We start from the raw sequence: 22,234 nt of genomic DNA on the forward strand, positions 1-22,234 counted from the left end.
TATCACATCAATATTGTTCGTAAAGCCTTATATAGCACAATTGCTGGAGCAGGTAGTACAACATTTTGTATACCCCCCCCATTCTGCATGTTTATATTAATCTGAATAATTAACTAATAGTAATCTTATTAATTGGTTTGCAGTGAAATACTTATCAATCATACTAACAAAAGAATTACACGTGGGAATTGCACTTTGCATGGCTATATTAATTGTAAACTAACTTGAGTACGCATACTAATAGTAGAAAATTAGAATATTGCATGGTATATGTTGCTTTGGTGATGTATTTGTAATTTGTGCTTTATTAAGTGAGTATAAACCGCCTTGAGTGTTGCTTTCTGCTAGATAATTACACACACATATGGGTATTAGCGAAGGGTTAACATTTTATTAGCCATTTCTATGTTTTAAATACATTTTTGTGTTTCTTTTGCTTAAGTTGCCCATTTCGGCCTAGACAAGATGGCTGAACGAGACGTTGAACGTGACTGCCCTGACAACACGAGGTTCTGGGTGAAGTGCGCAGGCGTCACCGCCAGCAGCAGTGGCCTGGACCTGACCCCGGGAGAACATGTACCCTTCAAGGTCTCTCCGGGAACTTCGCCAGCAGCAAAGACAATGGACAATTTAAAAACCGGAACCAGCAAGTGCGATTAGTTCATTACACAGACACCATGAGAACTTTACCCCACGACCCCAAGTCGACCAATCAGGACTTTCTAAACCCCGATCTTGATACTTTTTGACATTATTTTCATTATAAAAGTAGGTAGGGAATTGAACTAAAAAAGCTCGCTCTTCTTTGACGAACTCGATTTCCTGACGTTATGTTGACGGAGAGGACGGTGACACTGCTGGACAGCTGTTATCCTGAATCTTTGAGAGACTGAATTGCGGCCTACCTTTGCTGAATAAAGATTTTTCCCCGACCTGACTGACTTAGAGGACGACTTTTAGCCAGATTAGGTAAATATGATGTTCTGCAATGCTGATGATGATTTCTAACGATCTTTGCAATATTTCTTAGATAAAGAATATTTGATTAATTGACAAATGTGTTGTGTCGATTATTTGAAGAAGAGAATTAGGATAAGGAGTAGTGTATAGATAGATGAGTTTAATCACTAAAACCATAGAGAACAACTAAATGATTTGTCTCCTTATGAGAGGAATATCTTAGGGTTGAAGTCAATGTATTTAGAGTAAGGTAAAGGTATTCCTTTCATGTCAGCGTTTGGAAGCTTATTCCTCTAGGGAAGCAGATCAACGGAGTGTGAGTATTGGTGTTATGGGCCCCACCAATGAATGTATATGAGTGAATTTGCTGTTGAGGTATTTGGTCTGTGACGAAGGGGGAATTTGATGTTCCACGCTGCAACAGTTTTTCTTGTAGCAGTATGATGGTGTTGTGGTTTGGTGATTATTGCTTGTAAATAGGTTATTGATTATTGGTTATTGATATTGGTTTATGTACTAACACTCTATGTGGAGTCGTGTTGAGTTTTATGTTGTTTGCACGGCTTCTGGGATGTAGGAAGTCGGAAGTTTGTGACGGTTCTGTAGTAGAGCAGGGGTAAGCGCTGTTCTCGGGAAAGACGGAATTGTTGTTATCCTGTAGGTACACAGGAGAAACGTGTGACGATTGAAGTTGCACAACGCATTGTCTGGGTTTGATTCCGTGACATTGCCGTGTTTTGCCATTAGAGACATTTTCTGTGTGAGAGAAGTGTGTATGATAGCGAAGGTTACCTGTGAAATTCTGGTCTTAGGTACCAGGGATCCAAATGACATTCCGATAACGCTTATCACTGGAAAGGTAATAGGTATTCTCTGAGCTTGTTAGAAGGACAAAGGAGAGGGAAGCGCTGCTTTGTTAACGTATGTCATAATTCTGTAGTAGGACAGACTGTTCGCTGTTCTCGGGAAAGACAGGATTCTGTGTGAGTGTACTACTTTTTCATGTGTGATAGTGCGTGAATGTAAAGGCATTCGGGTTAATTGTGAAACTCTAGTTTTATTTCTCAGGAGCATTGGGTCTCCAACTATGTGTCTTAATTCTGGAGAAACGGTTAGCTAATGCTTGTCAGAAGGGTATGGTAGAGGTATGTGCCACTTTATCAACGGAAGTAACGATTCCGTAGTAGGGCAGAGGTAAGCGCTGCTCTCGGGAAAGACGGAATTCTCGTGAGAAAGGTCTATTGCTATTTCTTGGTTAGCGAAGCGGACAATGGTGGCGTTTTTATGTTGTTACTAACAGAATTGTAGAAATTGAAACAAAAACATACTGAGCAGGTTTTGTGAAGGAGGGGTAGACAGGAGCAGGGACTGCTGCAGCGGCTGCTGACGTCAGAACGACCGCGCTGGGATTGGACAGTCGGTCAGAACCGTAAAACGCTCTGGATTGGTGCGTTAGTGTTCGCCACGCTAGGAGTGGAGAAATACAGGGTGACGTAAACGCTCCCTATTGGTGCTTCAGTGAGTGTCACACTGGGATTGGAGAATTGTAAAAGTGACATAAACGCTCCGGATTGGTGCGTTAGTGTGAGTTGCGCTACGATTGGACAGAAGAGCGGTACAGTTGTAAACGAGACTAGTGAGATACGAAAGAAGGGAAAATGTATTACGATCCACCAGAAAAGGAGAAAAAGTCATGGTTTGGTAGAATTAAGAAGTGGTTTAAGAAGGACAAACCGATTGTAACTAGGGAAGGACAATTACTTCCTCCACCGAAAACCCCTGCATCATTTATGGTTGCGAAATATGGATATCACACTTGTATTCGGTTAGATAATTGGGTCAAGTATACCAAGAAGGACGGAGTGTTGGCTTTTCCAGAACATGGTTCATTTAATTTGGCTGTTTTGAGAAATTTGAGTGAGAAAATTATGAATTTAGAACCAAGACCTAGACCGACTCAATTTGAGGCATTGACGGAGTGGGAATACGAGATGCATGACCGAGAACGACAGAGAAATGGCAGAGGATATAGGTACCTGTTTGGCAGATCATACGGACATGAGACGCATGATGATCGAATGAGAAGGTGGCGGAATGCGAGTATGACTGAGGGTTTGTTTCCCGTAAGAACTGCAGGAGAGAATGAAGGAAGAAAGTGTGTAGAAAAGAGGCATAATGTGGAATCAAGAGGGTATGGAATGAATGAATCAGAGGATGATGTACTTGATGACATGTTTTATAAGAATCCACCTCCATATCGACCAGAACCAGAAATATTAACCCCAAGTGCCCCAATGAAAGAAACAGTACGAATCATAAAATCTGAACCAGAGTTCTAAGATTTGGGAAGAAACAATCCCATTAGATTCTAGAAGCGGTAACTGTTCCAGTAACGATAGGTACAGTAATGCCTATTTTTGATAAACAGAAAGGTAGCGAACATTGTTTGACGGTCCCTTATAAAAGTAGTAAACCGGTTGACCAACCAAGAATGAGTCAGAGTGAGAATCCATGGAGACAGACTATGCGTATGATTGAACCGAATTTTTCAAATAACCCGTTTTTAGGTCAAAACTGTGCAGAAAAGCGTATGACGATAATAGAGACAATGTCAGAAACTCAAAAAGATTTTGGACAAGGAAATGTAGAAAAGCCAGTAGGACCATCAACAGAGGAGTTGAGTGAATGGTTGAGAAGCTTGCAAAAGAAAGACAAAGATTCCCAGTCAATAGATGTGGCCCAAAAATGGTACTGGAAGAATTAATAGTAGGAACTATCCCGACAGAAGAGTTAAAAACTTACCAAGATGAGGAGTTGTTATTTCTGTGTAAAAGCGTAACATGGAGAGCAAAAAGTCTTCATGAAAGATTAAAAGAAGTGGCAAATGAAATGGGTATTGATATTGAAAAAGTAAAAGCCTCAGCCGTGGGCACGCGGTTCCCCAGTCCCTGATCTACTCCCATTCCCCTCTTCAGAGTTCTGCTGCTGGTTGGGATCCCCCACTTATGGAGCACGTGCTGTCACTTTGGATCGCGGGTTGCCTTGCGGGTGTGGTTCTGTGTGTTGTTTTGTTTTGATAAAAGGGAACCGTATTGTGGGCATGGAGCTATGCGGCCTGCAACATTGATTTCTCCTGCTTTGCTAATCTGCACCGCCAAGAGACTCTTGCTGTATGTATGCAATATGCTTTTGTCACTCTAGCGGCCGGCCGAGTGGTTGTAGGCCCATACCTGTAACTTTTTCGAACTGCAATAAACGGTTTCAAAAAAAAAAAAAAAAAAGAAAAAGTAAAAGCACCACAGAAACCCTATCGAGTAGATTTCACCGAAAAAGACATTGGAAACATGAATACCACAGGAGGAATAGGTCAGATTAAAGAAATAATAATTTTGTTGAGAAAATGGGGAGATGTGGACAAATGGAAAAGCAGATGGTATCGTAAACGGGACGAAGTTTCAGACAAAACATTTTCAGCTTACCCTGTGAGAGAAAAAGAGAAGGTTGTGACAGAATGCCCTATGAGAGAGATTCCAGGAGGAGGATATGTACATGTCCAATGGACTAGACAGGATATTTTGTCATTTACGAATGACTTCCCTCGACTGCGTGAAAAACCCGTCGAGTGGTATAGACAGGTGGACAGATTTGTGAAATTATCCAAAGTATTGTGGATTGATCTGAATAGCTTGTTTGACATAATAGTACCAGCAGATCTATGGACAGAATGTAAAATAGTAATAGATTGGCCGACACAGGAATACCCAAGGGATCCAAAGACAGGAGCTCCAGACCCCGAGGTAATGAAGAAATATGAACAGGTTGTGGCATTTTTGAAAAACAAGGTACCCCTAAAGAGACAGATTGGATAAAAATTGACAGAACACATCAGGAAAGTAAAGAGTCAGAACATGCCTATTATGAGAGGTTAATTTTAGCCTTTAAACAATTCAGTGGAGATGAAAATTTAAGTGACAAGGATTTGAGTAATTTCGTATACAGATTTGTATATGGACTTTGTCCAGAAATTAGTAGAATGATAAAACAGCATACGGTAGATTGTTAAAATAAGAAAATAGACGAAGTATTGAGACATGCTAAATATTTCAGTGATGAAATTGAAGCAAAACAGCAAAAACTGAAAGAGAAGGCTATGTGGGCACAGGTTAAGGTAGCAGAAAGACAGGAAGCACAATTAGCAGAACAAGCTGGGTCAAAACAAAAATGTAATCCTGGGAAAAATAAAGGGAATATTGAGTAAGCTAAAAAGAAATTTCCATGTCATAATTGCAGTAGGATAGGGCATTGGAAATCCGAGTGTAAATTTCCTCCCAGTACTAACGATGAAAATCCATCATTGAATTCACAGGTGCAGAATGAGGTGAGTGGTCAACAGCAACGACAACAGCAGGTTGTAACACAACAGAATCAGGTGCCAAAACCACCTTTTCCACAGAACAAAAATTTCCAGAAGTATAGTAAGGAGAATGGATTCTACAACGAAGAACAGGTAAATAAGCCGCAACGCGCTAGCGCTGCTTCGCAGTATTGGCTGCAACGCGATGAAAGCGATTCAGAAGAGGGTTATTGACGGTGCCGAAGGGAGGAAAAGAGTGGGTACTTGGTGCAACTCTAGAAGTAGACCAGACAGGCCCATTTGTAGATGGAAAAGTTAATAATGAAAATATTACTTTCCTAGTTGATACTGGTGCTACTCGATCAACTGTTAGATCATCTGATGTCAAGAATCTTCCTCTCTCGGATGAAACGATCCAAGTAGTTGCTGTATCCAACAGATTAAAACTTACCTCACAGAACCAGTGAAAGTTAGTATAGGGAAATTTTCTGAAATGCACTGATTCGTAGTGTGCGATACCAGTCCTGTGAACTTGTTAGGTAGAGATTTATTGTGCAAGATGAATTTCACCATATTTTGTACTCCAGATGGAACAGCCTTTGAATCACCAGATGATGATGTGCTGTATAAAATGACAATGGCAAACAGAGAGAAAGAGGTTACAGGAACCGATGCTGTATTTAACCCTGATGAATTACCAAAAGAATTAAAACAATCAGTAAAAGCAGAAGTGTGAGATTTCACAGGAGAAGATGTAGGATTGATGAGGAATGTAGATCCAGTAAAAATAACTGTAAAAGAAGGAGTATGTTATCCAAATGTCCCACAATATAAATTGACACCTGAAATAATCGAAGGAGTTACTCCTGTGATTGAGAAAATGATAAAACAAGGAATTTTGAGAGAAATAATGAGTAGCCCATGTAATTCACCAATAATGGGACTGAAAAAGCCTAGTTGGAAGTTCAGGATAGTACAAGATCTGAGAAAAATAAACAAAATTGTTGTACCATTTTGTCCCATCGTACCAAATCCATCTGTGATTTTATATCAGATCCCTCATGACGCAGAATGGTATACAGTGATTGATCTGTGCCATGCTTTCTTTTCCATCCCATTGCACCATGACAGTCAGCAAATGTTTGCATTTTGTTTCGGTGAGCGTATTTTGGCGTGGTGCCGAATTCCACAGGGGTATACAGAAAGCCCCTCAATATTTAATCAGCTATTGAAAAAGTCTTTGGAAAGTCTAGAAATGCCTGAGAACTCAGTATTAGTACAATATATCGATGACCTGCTTGTGGCATCGAAAACTCGTGAAGCTTGTGAGGTAGACACAGTAGCTTTGCTGAATCATTTGGCAGATGGAGGACTAAAAGTGTCACCATCGAAATTACAATTTTGTAAGAAAGATGTCCAATATTTGGGACACAGCATTGAGAAAGGACACAGGAAAATAACCATAGACAGAATCAGGATCATAAAAAGAATGAGTCCACCAATGACCCAAAGAGAAGTGAGAATGTTTCTGGGAATGGTTGGATATTGTCGTCAGTGGATAGGCAATTTTTAATTGATTGCAAAACCTTTGGTACGATTGACAAGAAGTGATGTGAAAGATCCAATTGATTTGAACAAAGAGGAGTTGGCAGCATTAAAGAGATTGAGAGAAGGATTGTGTGAAGCGCCTGCATTAGGAATGCCTGACTGTGACAAGGAGTTTGAGTTGTATTGCAGTGAGAGAAATGCATGTGCACTCTCTGTTCTAGTACAGAAGCATGGAAAACTGAGGAAACCAATTGCGTATTTTTCATCCATGTTGGACCCAGTAGCTGTAGCCCTTCCTGGGTGTTTGAAAGCAGTAGCTGCTACATGTCAAAGTTTGGAACAGAGTGAGGGAATTGTGATGGGATATCCTGTGAAAGTGTTTGTACCTCATGATGTGGCGATTCTGTTAACAAGGAGTCGTACTCAGTATATGACGCACAGCCGACTGACTAAGTATGAAAAGGTCATTTTGGGTGCAACAAATGTGAGTCTTGTGAGATGTGTGAATGTGAATCCTTCAACGTTGTTGCCAGACGTAGAGCATGTGGAGGTAAGAGATGAAGCAGATCATGATTGTTTGGATGTACTTGATTTCTGTACAAAACCAAGACCTGACATAAAAGATGAATCTTTGCCAGAAAGTGATTATGTCATGTTTGTTGATGGATCTTGTTTAAGAACAGATGATGGAGTGCTGAGTGCAGCATATGCGGCATGTACAGTTGCAGAAGTAATGGAAGCATCCTATTTGAAAGGAATAAGATCGGCCCAAGTTGCTGAACTTGTTGCCCTGACCAGAGCATGTAAGGTTGGGAAAAGTGTGAGAGTGACTGTGATAACGGATACCCAGTATGGCTATGGGGTGGTCCATGATTTTGGCCAAATTTGGCTGCAAAGAGGTTTCCTAACCTCAAGTGGAACTCCCATTAAGAACGCTGAAGTGGTTGGAAAGTTGGTTGAGGCAATACAGCTGCCTAGGCAATTGGCTGTGGTAAAATGTGCTGCCCATAGTCGCAGTGGTGATTACATTGCCACTGGTAATAAATGTGCTAATGATATTGCGCAATATTGTACACGAAACCAGAACTCAATCAATCGGGCAAAGGAAAGGGAATTGATTTCTTGTTTCCCAATGTTTACTAAAACTGTGGGAACATGGGAAGAGGTAAGACAATTGCAGGAAGAAGCAGAGGAGGAAGAAGTAAAACAGTGGGTAAAAGCAGGATGTGCACCAAGAGAAAAAGACCATGTGAGGGTCTATCGAGATGGAAGACCAGTTATGCCTGATAGCATGATGTCTGCCATGGCACGGATGTATCATGGACAGGGACATATAGGGAGAGACGCCATGATTAGGTCTTTTAAGCAAACTTGGTATAATGCCAAGTTCAGGCTTGTAGCAGAAAGTATTTGTCAAAGATGTCTAATTTGTCAGCAATACAATCCAGGAAGAAAGACAGTAGTGAGTCTAGGAACAATAGGTCAAGAGGGAGGGCCTTTTACCAGAATGCAAGTGGATTTTATTGAGATGCCTCCTTGTAACAGGTTGAGGTATGTTTTGGTGATGGTATGCCTATTCTCCAGGTGGGTAGAGGCATTCCCAACAACAAGAAATGATGGAATGACAGTGGCAAAATTACTGTTGAGGGAATTTATACCTAGATTTGGGTTCCCAGTAACAATTGAATCAGACAGAGGAGGACATTTTCATAATGAGATTATAAAACTGATTTGTGAAGCATTGAATGTACGACAAAAACTGCATTGTGGCTACCGACCAGAGGCTTCTGGTGTAGTAGAACAAATGAATGGTACTATCAAAAACAGAATAGGGAAAATGTGTTTAGCAACAGGTATGAAATGGCCCGATGTCTTGCCTCTAGTACTCATGACTATTAGATCAATTCCAGACAGAACTACTGGTTTGAGTCCACATGAGATCATCATGGGACGTGCCATGCGACATGTGTTTATACCAGTCAACAAGCTGATGACTATAACTGATGACATGGTGTTGGAATACTGTAAAAGCCTGGCTGACGCAGTTCATTCTGTGTTTCATCATGTTGGAGCGGATGCCACCACCCTTGAAAAGAAGCTAGCCCATGATCTAAGCCCAGGGGACTGGGTAAGGATAAAAGTACACATAAGAAGAAACTGTTTGGTTCCTAGGTAGGGAAAACCAAGGCAAGTCATCTTGACCACAACAACAGCTGTGAAGTAAAGAACTGGATCCATGAAAGTCATACTTTGAGAATTCCCAATCCAGTTGACTGTAAAGAAAAGGAGTATTTTGATGAATCAGAATCCAGTACTGAGTCGGATGATGGAGAGCCAAAAGACAAAGAAAAAGAAAATGCTGAAAGGGGGAAGACAGAGCCAAGTTTAACTTTGATCCCCAGAAGTAATTCCTTGAGGAGAAGGTTACAGATTTCTGATACCAGTTCAGACTCAGAGACAGAACAAAGAGCACGCTCTTCCAAGAAAGAACAAGGGAAGAACAAAGAAAAGGACAGTGGAGAGACAATAAAAGAAATCCATGAGAAGGAAGTGCCAGATGAAAGATTGAGAGAAATTCCACCTGAAACAACACCTTTAGATGGACAGGTGCCAGATACAGAGAGAGAGGGAAAGATTATTGCGGAAGACCCCCGAGGAGGTGTAGGGAACTCCAACATCCAGTTAGAAGCAGGGACAAGTAGTCAGCAGGAAGATTGCGTGAACGTGATTCGAGGAGGGACAGAAGTAGGGAAAACAAAATAAGTGGTGGAAAAAGAAATCGTTGAAGTTAAAAAGCAAGTTCAAACGGAGACTGAGGTAAGCGAAGATGAAATACCAGAAGGCCGAGTTCAGAGAAAGAGAGCTTGGAGAACTGAAAAGAATGATAAAGGGAGTAAATTGAAAAGAGCGGCAAAGGACGAGGTGTGGCCAAACAAAATAAAGAGACTGAGATATCGACTGACACGTGTGAATTCGCCAAGAGCTGAACAGGTGAATGAAGTAACGAGTCAGGATAAATCGAAAGGAGAAGAACAAATAGTAGTTAAAGAAAGCAAAAGAACAAGGAAACCTAACCAGAAGTATAAATCACCGGAATGGACATATGTGGCCCTGCCTGAAGTGAAAGAAGAGGCGGATAGCCAAGGAGATCCAGAGGTAGTTGTACCGAAAGTTGTTGAAGAAGATGAAGAATCGGAAATCCTGAGAGTTATCTTGTCCGATATTGGAGAAGAAGCGGATGTTCAGGACAACCTGTATGTTGAGAACGAAGGGAAGGTGAAAGATGATGAGATGCCAAAATGAATGAGACAAGAAAATTACTGATGGAAAGACAATAAAACACTGAAAAAGAAAACTGGTAGAACCACGTAGGTGCTTATAAGCCTTGGGTTAGAAACTAGTTGTGTAGTAGAAGAGGCTAAGTCAAAAGACACGGCTCATTTTAGAAAAGATGGCAAACATAGAAAGTAGCAAAAGTAGATGTAACTTCCTTAGAAGATGGTGCAAAATGTGTTGTTGTTGTATAGGATTATTAATGCTTCTTTGGAGTATTCTCGCTCTACTAATTTCATTTAAAGTTACTGTAGATCCATTAGTAAGGACATAGTGATAACATAATTAATATAGGGAAAGTTCAAAAGGTAGTTCCAACTAGAGTCAGTGGTCAGTGGTTTATTCTAATTTTTTGGTTTTGGGTGATTTTAATTTACACGTAGATGATCCAGATTGCGTACAAGCGTCGCAACTTGTGTCATCCCTAGAGGGGGTTAACATCTTACAAGGGGTGCTTTTTCCCACACACTCCGCGGGTCATACCTTAGACCTTATTTTCTCCAATATTAAAAATACTGAAATTGGGTCCCCACTTCCACTTATCTGGTCGGACCACTTCCTAGTTCCCTTTTCAATTTCCCTCCCGACCGCTAAGTTATTAAAAAGCACCCAGCTGGTACATAAAAGAGATTGGAAGAAATTGTCTGCGGAATCCCTTAGCCCCATATTGAGGGAGAGTCAGCCTCAGCTGCCTCCGGACCCCAACTTGGGCGCAGTTATCCTGCCCCAATGGATTGCGAATGCAGTGGAGGCTGTCGCACCAATTAGATTGGGGAAACCCGCTAGATGCTCACCCTCGGCTCCATGGTTCTCCACCTCCCTGAAAGAACAAAAAAGTAAATGTAAAAAACTGGAACGTATATGGAGATCAGCTTATTGTGATTCAGCCAAAGTGGTTTATAAAAAAGCTACAAAAGAACTTCATAAGGCTTTAAAAGCTGCCAGACGGGATTACCTTGTAGCTCGCATCCAGAATGCGGTCCATTCCAGCACAGAAGTTTTTAAAGTAGTCCAATCCTTTTTTAAACCTAAGGCTAGTGAGTTGGAGCTTACCGCTTCTGTCGGACGATGTGAAAAAATAGCTTCCTATTTTGATGATAAAATTTCTAAAGTTTATGATTCCTTCACGTCCCCCGAGGCCTCTGCAAAACTGGAAACATCAGCAGTTGGTGGGGAGAGGGAAATTCTCTTAAAATTTAGCCCGATTACATACCAGGAGGCGTTAGCAGAAACTCTGAAATGTAGGTCTGGCGGACCAGATGATCCCTGCCCTCCAAAGTTTTGGAAAATGTTAGCTCCATCGCTGACCGAGGGCCTGCACCATACTTGGAATACCTCTTTAGAGACAGGCATTTTTCCTGACGCTTGGAAACAGGCAACTATCCTCCCCCTGAGGAAGAAAGTGAACGGTGACCCAGGTGACCTTAGTAACCTAAGGCCCATTTCACTGCTCCCTGCCCCGGGTAAGATGTTGGAGAAAATGGTCCAACGCCAACTGACCTCTTTTTTAGAGCAGAATCGGGCTTTACACGACACTCAATCGGGCTTTCGAGCAGGTTTCAGTACTGAGACCGCTCTTCTGGAGGTGGCAGAGTCAATAAAATGGTCATTGGATTCAGGATCATCTGCTTTGCTGGTGCTCCTGGATCTATCCGCGGCCTTTGATACCGTAGACCATGTCATCCTGGTCCGGAGATTACAAGATGCGGGTCTTGGAGGGACGGTGCTAGCTTGGGTACAATCCTATCTCAGTGGGCGCTCCCAGAAAGTGGCTCTACAATCTTATGCCTCCAGACCTAAGCAAATTAAGCGTGGCGTCCCTCAGTGCTCAGCCCTTAGCCCCCTGTTGTTTAATGTATACCTTGCTCCGCTCTTAACTTTGATCGCCAATTGGGGTGTCAAGGCGATTTCCTACGCTGATGACACCCAGCTGGTTTTCCCATTTAAGGATAGGTCGGCAGACACTTTTATGAACTTTAAGGGCTGCCTACAAGATATAGCGCGCTGGATGAATGCTAATAAATTAAAGCTTAATGCCGAAAAAAACGAAGTTCTGTTTTTCGGCAGTGGCTTAGCTCCAGATCCAGTATTGTGGTGGCCATCAGAGATGGGATCACCACCAATACCGGGTTCGTGCGCCAGGTATTTGGGTGTGAAATGGGAAGCAAATCTCTCCTTCTCTGCTCAAATTAAGCAGGTTTCGTCTGTCTGTTTTAGCATAATGAAAAATCTACGGAGAATCCTCCATTTTTTACCTGAGGATTGCCGGAAATCCATAGTACATGCTACAGTCACGTCCAGGCTGGACTATGCCAATAGTCTATATCTTAGCCTCCCCAAATATGCTATAGGACGTCTCCAAATGATTCAGAATGCGGCTGCGAGACTGGTGCTACGAATACCTTTCAAACACCATGTCTCTCCGTATTTGAAGAAGCTCCACTGGTTGAAGGTGGAAAAGTGAATCCAATTCAAGGCCATGATTCTGGCGTATCGAGCCTTAAATGGAAACTGTCCTAATTACCTTAAGCAAAGACTGAGCATATATAAACAAAATCGGGTGCTACGATCTAATTCTCAGACTCTTTTACAGGTCCCTCGCTTTGTGAGGTCCCGTTTGGGGGGGAGGACTTTCACAGTGGGTGCAGCATTACTGTGGAACAGCCTTCCTGAACTCCTGCGGAAGGCAAACATTGAATCTAGTTTTAGAAAAACTTTGAAAACAGGGCTTTTTTAGTTTTTTATTCCCCGTTGGTTGCAACTCAGCTGCTTTCAGCGCCGGGACACCCCTATTTGGGGTAGCCGTGCGCTCTATAAACTGTATTAATAATAATAATAATAATAGAATAGATAAAAACTATTTACATAAAGATAGGTCAATAACAGATTTTTCTAACAATGTGTTTTCAAAATTGTTGTATGAATATGTAAAAACAATGGACGTAAGGGATTGCTACGTTTGTATGCAATTACCTGCATCTGTATCTGAAGGGGTGACTTATCATCACCTTCCAGTAACATATGGAATAACATGTAGTATAATAGCTAGTTTATTTTATCAAACAGGTAAATTAGAATATTATTTCTCAGATGTAGATACTATATTTTCACAAGTACCAGCAATTAACAAACTAAACAAGGTAAAACCTGCAAAGGTATTAGGAGAATTTTTCTTAGAGGCTAAAGAACTAACATTAGAATATATATTTAGAAATAACTTGGCTTGCAGTTTTAAGAAAGAAGAGAAGACATTTTTAGATATGGATGAGGAAAGGAGATTAAAAATGCAAAGAAAGGCTTCAGAAGGGAGAGTGGAGAAAACAGTCTGGGATGTAGAAATGGAGAAACACTTGAAAGGAGAAACAATTCCAACTATGGCTTTAGATTGGCCTCAGAAAGGGAAATTGTGTATAAGAAGGAATCAGGCGGCGTATGAGAATTATTTTCTAGGGAATAGTGATTACCATTACACATACCGAATCATGGGAGGATGGGGATTTAAAGGTGGAAGAGATCCAGTCTTTCCAGGACTGTATTTCATTTGTGGGAACAGGGCATATTATCGTTTGCCAGACCATTGGTATGGCACAAGTTATGTTGGCCTGGTTTTTCCAAAGATTTTTCATATGGATAGAGGAGAAGATGGTGTACATAGCTTAGGTAGTTATTTAGCACGTAGTAAGAGAGAATCTTGGACTGAAATTGTGGGTGACATTTTTGGAGCACTGATACCCACAGTGGGAATATCTCTGAATGCAAACAATATTAGAAAACTTTCAACAGTAGTGGATCGCTTGTCAACAAGCACCGCTGGAGGATTCTTATTGGTAAATACAGAAATGGTTGCCATGCGTGCTATGGTAATGCAAAATCGACTTGCCCTTGATATTTTATTTGCAAAAGAGGGTCGAGTCCGTGGAATGCTGAAAGTACAACATTGTTGTACTTACATTCCTGATGAAAGTAGAGATTTGAAAATTTATATTAAGAATATTACAGAATTGCATAATGAAATTGTACCACTGGAGGTTGAAGGTGTCTGGGAGAAGATTGGTAAGAAAATATCAGCTATTAAAGACTTTGTAGTAAAATTAGGTAGCACATTTATAGGTAAGATATTATTTCCATTAACAAGTGTGATTTCCTTACTATTAATAATTAGACTAGGTTGTATTTGTTGTAGAAAGAATAAAAATCAGAAAAGAATAAAAAGAGAAAACTTAATGAGAAGGGATAAGAAACAAGAAAGAGAATTTGAAGAAATCGAACTAGAAGAGATATAGGAAAGCATGTATAAAACAGCAAAAAGAGAAGAAACAGGGGAAACTGAAATATGAATGAAACAAGAAATCTATTTAAAATTCCGTAAAAGGGATACAAAATGTTTGGTTGGTGTGGTGATATAATCACCAAAGGGGGGATTGCTGGAGCGGGTAGTACAACATTTTGTATACCCCCCCATTCTGCATGTTTATATTAATCTGAATAATTAACTAACAGTGATCTTATTAATTGGTTTGCAGTGAAATACTTATCAATCATACTAACAAAAGAATTACACGTGGGAATTGCACTTTGCATGGCTATATTAATTGTAAACTAACTTGAGTACGCATACTAATAGTAAAAAATTTGAATATTGCATGGTATATGTTGCTTTGGTGATGTATTTGTGATTTGTGCTTTATTAAGTGAGTATAAACCGCCTTGAGTGTTGCTTTCTGCTAGATAATTACAAACACATATGGGTATTAGCGAAGGGTTAACATTTTATTACTTTCAAACAAAGATAGGGAGTACTCCCAATCGACAAAGAACTGTCTAAAGGGTGTATGCACGTGGAGCAGAAAATATATTTCTTAAGAAGACCTCTCACTCACCAACCTGGTTGGTGACATGCTTCATCATCGAGGTCCCACCCAGATAGCCGAGTGCCATCCAGGTGTGCTGCGACACCGGACTACAGTGGAGCTGGTTTGTTTGGGGATGAAGGTGAATAGTGAATTTAGATAAAAATTGGCCAAATTTAACCCAATTAAAATAATTTTATTCCAGGGTAATTTGGACAATAGTTAAAAAGTAGTGAAGATGCCAAAAAAGGTTAAATTGACCTATGGTATCTGATGATAAACAAAAAAGTGAGAAAAATATATAATAGGTCTACATGTTTCAACCATAGGTAGATATTGCTTAGGTTTTCGTCAGGACCATGCGACGTGACCTGGGTGGTGCACACTCGCTAAGGTGTGCCCTGCCCTAGATCCGTGATAGAAACCTAACCCGCTACTCACGGTTAGGAAAGCCTATCTCCACTTGTTGAAAGGAAAAATCTGTAATAAAAAACAAACGAACAAAGGACAAACATATACAACACATAATCGTCACTCTATTCGTTGAGTCAGTGCTCATACTTATTGCCAAAAGGTGTGCGTAACACAGACGTGAAGCCCTAGACAAACCTCACCAAAGATGAGGGTGACGGCTCAGACAATCAATAACAAATATAATGTAAGTGATCTGAAGTCACATACCTAAATTAGTAGTGAACACGAGCCATACACATCAATTCCATACCCACTCATACGAATAGCAAAGTCGTGGGCGTCAAAGTACTCTGATAAGAGTACAAATGTACCAGTGCACCAGTGTAACCGGGGGTAAAACGGGAAATATCCCGAGAGCCCTCGTAAAAGTGAACCCACGTGTAACTAGAATATAGTGGTGGGTAAAAACATACACAGCCTCACTCAATGCGGTGGGCGTGCCGCTAAAACGAGGTGACTATCCAGAGCGTTTAGCTTGGTGACAAAGTGAAATAAACCAACGGTCGAAAACGAAAAAAGGGAGAGAGCAAGTGCGCTTACTTAGAGAGCGGAGTTTGCGCACCTCAAGGGGACGAGATCACACAATACGTGATTTCCAAATCTAGATGGAGAAAATAAGCATATACCATGGTCACATAAACTCAAAGCGATACTCAACATGGCATTTTATTAGCCATTTCTATGTTTTAATTACGTTTTTGTGTTTCTTTTGCTTAAGTTGCCCATTTCGGCCTAGACAAGATGGCTGAACGAGACATTGAACGTGACTGCCCTGACAACACGAGGTTCTGGGTGAAGTGCGCAGGCGTCACCGCCAGCAGCAGTGCCTGGACCTGACCCCGGGAGAACATGTACCCTTCAAGGTCTCTCCGGGAACTTCGCCAGCAGCAAAGACAAAGGACAATTTAAAAACCGGAACCAGCAAGTGCGATGAGTTCATTACACATACACCATGAGAACTTTACCCCGCGACCCTAAGTCGACAATCAGGACTTTCTAAACCCCGATCTTGATACTTTTTGACATTATTTTCATTATAAAAGTAGGTAGGGAATTGAACTAAAAAAGCTCGCTCTTCTTTGATGAACTCGATTTCCTGACGTTATGCTGACGGAGAGGACGGTGACACTGCTGGACAGCTGTTATCCTGAATCTTTGAGAGAGTGAATTGCGGCCTAACTTTGCTGAATAAAGATTTTTCCCCGACCTGACTGACTTAGAGGACGACTTTTAGCCAGATTAGGTAAATATGATGTTCTGCAATGCTGATGATGATTTCTAACGATCTTTGCAATATTTCTTAGATAAAGAATATTTGATTAATTGACAAATGTGTTGTGTCGATTATTTGAAGAAGAGAATTATGATCAGGAGTAGTGTAGAGAAAGATGAGTTTAATCACTAAAACCATAGAGAACAACTAAATGATTCGTCTCCTTATGAGAGGAATATCTTAGGGTTGAAGTCAATGTATTTAGAGTAAGGTAAAGGTATTCCTTTCATGTCAGCGTTTGGAAGCTTATTCCTCTAGGGAAGCAGATCAACGGAGTGTGAGTATTGATGTTATTGGCCCCACCAATTAATGTATATGAGTGAATTTGCTGTTTAGGTATTTGGTCTGTGACAAAGGGGGAATTTGATGTTCCACGCTGCAACGCAATCACAAATCTTCCTCAATCTATTAGTATGTTGACTCCGTTAGCCATCACCTCTAGTCAAAAAGTGTAGACATGCAAATAGACACTTCAGTCAGTACTATCTGTAAGAATCACAGAGGAGTCACCCAAACTATAATTCTGCATTTGTGTGAGATAGTTTGCAGTGGTGCCCATATGTCACTGGGTCTGGATCAAAAAGGCAACAGAATGGTAAAGAGTTCTGCACTAGCACTCTGGGAAGGGGTCACTTCATCCAATGAAGGGCAACCTCTCTTTGGGTCAATTGTAAAAGTAGCACGATTAGATGTCACATAGATTTTGATAGTTTAGCAACATAAGCCTGCTCCACTGCATCAGGAGTATCAGGGCCATCATACTCAGCAATGTGGGATACCTCAGTCAACACTATAGCTCAGTAGGTAGAAATGTAACAACATTCCCATGGCAAGTGAAAGAAGTTAGCCTGAGGCTAACAATGAGCACATTCATTTGCCCTGGTATCATCAAATCTATGCAATCTCAGGGGAGTATAGCACAGTCCATCCTGATCATTTCCCCACAGCTTCATGGCCGGACCTTTGCCTGGTAGATCCTCTCCCAGTGTAAGTTTGCAAATGTGTGGGACCATCCCCCTTTGAAACTGCAAGATTTGGTAATCAGAATGTTTTCTTTGGGTTTATGAGGGTACTCCAAGAAGTTATCCTTCAGTGCATAGTACAGTCTATGATGTATGAAAATATCAAGTGTGTTTGTTGGTGCTTTATCACCATATTGCTCAAGAGTCAGAAATGTTCTTTCAGGAAGCAAATGTCCCAGCACCTTCAATTATGCTAATTGAGTTATTTTTCACTAATGCCTCAGCTTTGATCGGTATTCTGGGATTATACATTATTCTAGCCTTGGAGAGTACAGCAAGGGACAACGCTAGACAGCACATAGTCTATGTCATGTACCATGGGTCGCCACCATAGTGTCCACAGCAGCCCTGGCATATGGTAGTTTTTGAAAGAGACAGGTGTGTAGTGTACTAGGAGCCAAGGCCTCTGTCTCAATGACTATTTGTAGTATCAAGGGCTGGTAGAGGAACCAATAAACCGCCAAGAAGGCTTGAGCTGACAAGTAGTATTGCTTGGGATCGGGTACATCCAGTCCACATTTGCTAGTGGGATCTTTATTATCTCCTAACCTTGTTTGAACCTCTGCCCAAATGAGCCCGTTGATCTCCGATTTCCGCATGTTGAAGAAGGTATATGTCAGGGCAATTGGTATATTCTTGAACAAATAGAGAAATCTGGACATCAGCACCATCTTGATGATTGACACCTTGCCAGTGATAGATAAAGGCAGTTAAACCCACATTTCCCACAGATCCACTTGTATAGGTGGTCTGGACATCACTGGGCCATAGTTATCAAGCATCATCACATCTGTGTCCCTGTGAAGTTTAATGCCCAGATATCAAAGCGACTCCTCCCTCCACACAGTTGGATAGTCCATGGCAATCACACTGTTAGAGGGTGCCAATGGGTTTATTTCTGATTTACTCCAGTTAATCACAATACCAGAGTATCCACCAAATTTGGTAATCTCATGAAAAAAACAGAGCCAAATTCACCACTGGGTGTTTAAGAAATAACACAATATCATGACCTCATGTTACACAGATTTTTTAAATGGATACTTTATTTATGCATCTTAAGTCCAGCCTATGTTAAATATGGGAGGCATTGTTTTCTTGTGCTATGGGGTTTTATGATGCATATGATACTCTCTATAAAATGCCTTGGTTCAAAGCATGCAACATTTGTCCAGTGACTTTTCATTTTCCCGACATCTATGGATATCAATCAGGATGTTTTAAATATGTTTTTTAAAATTGTACTTTTATGATCCTTGGTTGATCGAAATAAAGTGTATGACTGACTGATATCCACATACAACGATAATATTAAACATCTGTGCATAGATACTATCCCTCTATATGCATGAAGACACCTCATTTTGCATGCCAGGGGTTCCGTGGTTATAGTAAAAAAGAGCAGAGACAGGGGCAGTCCTGTCTTGTACCCCTCGTAAAGGAATGTTCTTTAGTGATCCGGATTTTGGCAGTTGGGGAAGTATCTAATAATTATATCATGCAGAGATGTTGAGCACCCTAACCTATCTTGCACAAAACAGTGTGCAGAAACGGACATTCTATGGAATCAAAGGCCGTTTTGGCATCCAAAAGACTCCAAGTGTGGGGAGGCTGGGGTCAACCTAATGCTTCAAAGTGAATTCAAATTGTATGTTGTATGTATTGGACCTAGCAGTGATAAATCCTGTCTGATCCGGGAGGACCAGACCTTTAATTACATACGCCAGTCTCTGGCCTGTAATTCTAGCCAGTATTTTGTCAATATTGAGGAGGAAGAGTGGGTGATACGACCCAACGGACAATGAGTCTTTATTCCGTTCCAATAAGGTAATAATAATTGCTTCCCTCAATGACAGGAGCACGCAGCCACTTACAATGACTTCATAAAAAAATGTAATAGATGTGGACTGAGGCTCTCAGTGAATGCCTTAGCAGTGAGGCCATCTGACCCAGGGTTTTTGCCAGTAGCCAGAGTCTTAATAGCCTCAGTTATTTCCTCCAGCGTCAATGGTTTATTAAGTGCCAGTCTATCATTGGCACCTCCAACAAAGCCAAAGTGATATCATCCAGATACTCTGCCAAGTGGGAATCTTTGAATAGTGCCTCGTAAATATGTACATCTGAATGTAATTTAGTAACAACCGTAGCAATCTCAGCTGTAGCCACTTTCAGAGCACCACTGTTGTCCCTTATGCTTGGGATAATGTTACTTTTTGTGTTATTTCTGAGGCCCCATTCCAAAGTCCTACCAGGACACTCCCTCTCCCAATATCTACGAGCTTGTGTTTCACTTCCAATAATGTTCGCCTCCCTCTCAACGTCTCTCTAAAATTTAACAATGTCTTTTACAGTTCATGGTCGAACCTACCACCAGACACTAACTGCCAATGGTTCTCCAGGTCCTTTGATCTTGTCTCCTAACATAGTAAACTGCCCGATTGCTTTGAGATACAAACACCTCAAATCACAGACTTAAAGGCCTTCCACAGCCTTCGTTTGGATTTCAGGTTCTACCGGGTATCAGGCCATGTAGGATCGCAGTGTCTGGATATAGACGCGACAGGGCTCACTGGCTAATTTGTCCGGTCGAAGCTGCCATTCGTAATAAAGGGAAGCGGACGCCGTTTTCCCATGCCTCTTGAGTTTGGAAATTCAAAACAGTGTAATTTTTGGATTCCCAATTCTGGATACTGCGACCTCCGAATGTGTTTTTTTCTAAAAAAAAGGAAGATTCTTCGCTGGTGCTCTCCTACGGTCGCCCTTCCGAGGCTAGAGAAAGCGCAATATATGCTCCGGTTCTCCTGAATGTATTTGTGTGTGGATTGGCTTTAAGAATAAGGAGAGCTACGGCATCGTCTACACTAGACATTTGTGATATTGATATTGAACAGAGTTTATTATATTTAAGATCTGCCTGGACTGCTTGCACAGGACAATCCCTATTGGTGATGTCATAGTTTGATCAAAATGTGGATTCTTGTTCAGGACGCACGTGTCCTGTTGCACTTGGAATAAGCCTTGACGAAGTTCCCGTGGCACTAGGGGAACGAAACGCGTTGGCTGTGCCAGTTTTTTTGACAAAACAAGACTAATAAAGAGAAGAATTTTGGACTACACGCGGTTTCTGACTAACTTCGATCAGTGTGCACCTTCCTTTCTTGTGGCCATTTTGTATAACTGACATCCCTCAGCAGCGGATGCCGGGAGTAGCTGCACTCATACGTGATATTTGAAACTTGTGGAACTCAATGTGCTTGACCTTAGTCTGCTGCTGTGTGGTTATTTTGTCTTGCCTTCCACAGCAAAGCAGGAGTCAACAGACCCAGAGTTCAATCAGAGGTAATCGTGGATTCAAGTGTTTAGCTCTGCCCTTAAGGTTGTATCCAGAACCGCTCTAGAAGGAAACCTCCAGCGCTGATAGCGCAGCACTTCAGCCTTGAAGGCCAAGCGCAAAGGCACTGGAGAGTGGTAAGAAGGGTTTCAAGGGAGATATCTCTAATCCATTCCCCACCCCAACACACCTGATGAACACTACCTGAGATCAATTATGGAATAAGAGTTGTGAACAGTGGAGTAATATGAATACAGCCTTTCTTTCCCTCATGTGGCTCACTAAGTGTCACGTATGTTAAGAAACTCAATTTCAAACCATAATCGGTTGGGTAAGGCTCTGGAGGGGGAAGATTTATCTGCATCTGCCCCTGCATCATCTAAAACTAAATTGAAATTTCCCCCCCAAATCAACAAGTATTGTTAGACTTGGCATCTTTGGTGTGGTTTCACCTGACTTTTTGACTCTACCTCAGTTATTTTGGATACTATGCTGGATTTCGTTTTTTCCGGCTTAGATGCTTTGGGCACTTTGCCACTGCTGATCAGTGTCAAAGTGCAAGTGCTCCCTGTGTAAATTACTACTGTGCTTGGTTATCCATGATTGGCATATTTGATTTACTGGTAAGCCCCTAGTAAAGTGCACTGAGTTTGCCAGGCCCTGTAAATCAAATGCTACTAGTTGGCCTGTAGTACTGATTGTGCCACCCACATGAGTAGCCCTGAAAGGTATCTCAGACCTGCCACTGCAGTGGCTGTGCACAGTTTTGAACTGCCATGTTGACCTGGCAAGGGCACCCACTTGTCAGGCCTTAACCTCCCCTTTTCTTACATATAAAACCCCCTTCAGGTAGGCCCAAGGTACCCTAATGGGAACGATGCAGTGTATGTGAACTGTAGGACATTTACTGGTGTGTATGACATGTCCTGATAGTGAAATACTGCCAATTTTGTTTTTGACTATTGAAAGGCTAGATTTCCGATAGGATAACATTGGGACAAGATAGAGGATTAATGTTTATGCTCTCTGAACTCAGAATTTAATAATATATCTTTTAGTAAAGATGGTTTTTAAATTGTGTGTTTGAAA

The sequence above is a fragment of the Triturus cristatus genome, chromosome 9, assembly GCF_964204655.1.
Source record: "Triturus cristatus chromosome 9, aTriCri1.1, whole genome shotgun sequence".
Taxonomy (NCBI): domain Eukaryota; kingdom Metazoa; phylum Chordata; class Amphibia; order Caudata; family Salamandridae; genus Triturus; species Triturus cristatus.